The following is a 2,739-nucleotide window of genomic DNA, read 5'->3' as shown; positions in this document are numbered from 1 at the left end:
CTCGCCTCCGCGCTTCTCAGCTTCAGGAGAGAAAGGGGTTAATAGATTAAAGGCTGTTTCCTACAGTGTTAGGTACGATAGAGTGCTGTGATCATCAATAAGGCCATCACAGAGACAGAAAAAGAGGGAGATATAGAGGAAGAGAAGTAAGAAAGAAAAAAATATTAATGACAATTATTGATGATAAAGAGATTGGAGAAGGGCAAACTGATGACACATATGGATCAGGGAGCTGAATTTTTAAAAACATTCTATTGTTTGCTAAATGTTCCCAGAAATACAAGAGCCAGTGATGTACTAGATTATTTTAGCCCAACATCAAAGCAGGTTCCAGGTTGTTTTCAGTTCAGTTCAGTTCAGTCGCTCAGTTGTGTCCGACTCTTTGCGACCCCGTGAATCGCAGCAGGCCAGGTCTCCCTGTCCATCACCAACTCCCGGAGTTCACTGAGACTCACGTCCATCGAGTCAGTGATGCCATCCACAATCTCCTCCTCTGTCGTCCCCTTCTCCTCTTGCCCCCAATTCCTCCCAGCATCAGAGTCTTTTCCAATGAGTCAACTCTTCGCATGAAGTGGCCAAAGTACTGAAGTTTCAGCTTTAGCATCATTCCTTCCAAAGAAATCCCAGGGCTGATCTCCTTCAGAATGGACTGGTTGGATCTCCTTGCAGTCCAAGGGACTCTCAAGAGTCTTCTCCAACACCACAGTTCAAAAGCATCAATTCTTCGGTGCTCAGCTTTCTTCGAAGTCCAGCTGTCACATCCATACATCCAGATTTTTTAATGTTTTAGACAACATTAAATGTACAAAGAGGGCTTCCCTGGTGGCTCAGACGCTGAAGAATCTGTTGGCTATGCAGTAGACGTTGGGTGCATGCTAAGTTGCTTCAGTCGTGTCCGACTCTTTGTGACCCTATGGACTGTAACCCTCCAGGCTCCTCTGTCCATGGGATTCTCCAGGAGAGAATACTGGAGTGGTTTGCCATTCTCCCTCTTCAGGGGATCTTCCAGACCCAGGGATTGAACCGGAGTCTCTTCTGTCTCCTGCATTGGCAAACAGGTTCTCTCCCAGTACCGCCACCTGGGAAGCAGTAGACATTAAAGAAAGCTTTATAGAAACATTAAAATACACAAAGGGACTGGATTAAGTTGGAAGAGAAATGAGGTAAAGTTCGACGTCGCCTCAGAGGATATCTCAGGTAGAGAAATCAAAAAGTGAGAAAAAAGAAAAGACACTGTAAAATAACTTAAGTCACCTTGACCCTGGTGTGAGTGATATAGGCAAGTCACAGACAAAACCCTTACCACAAGTCCTAGCACCTCACCACTGTGTCACCTCCAGGGTCCATGGACGTCCAGTCTGTACTGTCTTCGTTACAGCTCAGGGCCACCACAGGGGAAACTAAACCACGAGAAGCAGACCCCGTGCTGCTGTATCAGGCAGATGGCTGGAACATTCTGTCTTCTTCCAGCTTAAAAATGGGATAGTCTGGGCTTTGTAGTGTCATTTAGTTCAGAACTGCCTTTCATGGGAGCACTGCCTCCTCAGCCCACATTATAAGCACTATTAATAGGAAGAGAAAGAAATCTGAAACCCAGTATGGCAGAGTCTGGGGTAGTGTCTATGCATTTCTGCCAAGGGGTCAACCCAGGCCTCTATCTGTAATAAGGACCCTCCTATCAAGTCTCAGAAAGCTTCTCCACCTCACCAGGCTTGACCAGTGGTTTTCAGAATGAGAAAATGAACCCTTGGACCATAAGCAGCAGCAGCGCCTGGGGAATTACTACTAGAAATGCAGAGTCTCAGGCCTTGCTCCCAGATGTGATGAAGCAGAGACTCTGGGATGGAGCAGCAGAGAGCTGAATTAAAAAAGAAGGAAGGAAGAAAGAAAATACCAGAAAAATAAACGACCCAATCAAAAAAATGGGCCAAAGAACTAAACAGACATTTCTCCAAAGAAGACATACAGATGGCTAGCAAACACATGAAAAGATGGTCAACATCACTCATTATCAGAGAAATGCAAATCAAAACCACAATGAGGTACCATGTCTCGCTGGTCAGAATGGCTGCCATCAAAAAGTCTACAAACAATAAATGCTGGAGAGGGTGTGGAGAAAAGGGAACTCTCTTACACTGTTGGTGGGAATGCAAACTAGTACAGCCACTGTGGAGAACAGTGTGGAGACTTCTTAAAAAAACTGGAACTAGAACTGCCATACGACCCAGAAATCCCACTGCTGGGCATACACACTGAGGAAACCAGAGTCAAAAGAGACACATGTACCCCAACATTCATTGCAGCACTGTTTACAATAGCTCAGATGTTGAAGCAACCTAGATATCCACTGGCAGACAAATGGATAAGGAAGTTGTGGTACATACACACAGTGGAATATTACTCAGCTATTAAAAAGAATGCATTTGAGTCAGTTCTAACAAGTGGATGAAACTGGAGCCTATTATACAGAGTGAAGTAAGTCAGAAAGAAAAACACCAATACAGGATATCAACGCATATATATGAAATTTAGAAAGATGGTAACGACAACGCTATGTGCATGACAGCAAAAGAGACAAAGATATAAGGAACAGAGTTCTGGATTCTGAGGGAGAAGGTGAGGGTGGGATGATTTGAGAGAATAACATTGAAAAGTGTATTGGAAAGAAAAGTGAAAGTGAAAGTGAAGTCGCTCAGTCGTGTCCGACTCTTTTCGACCCCATGGACTGTAGCCTACCAG

Source organism: Bison bison, unplaced genomic scaffold (assembly GCF_000754665.1).
Source record: "Bison bison bison isolate TAMUID 2011002044 unplaced genomic scaffold, Bison_UMD1.0 scf7180017864492, whole genome shotgun sequence".
NCBI classification, from domain to species: domain Eukaryota; kingdom Metazoa; phylum Chordata; class Mammalia; order Artiodactyla; family Bovidae; genus Bison; species Bison bison.
The sequence above is the reverse complement of the archived record's forward strand: the minus strand, read 5'-3'. Positions refer to the sequence as shown.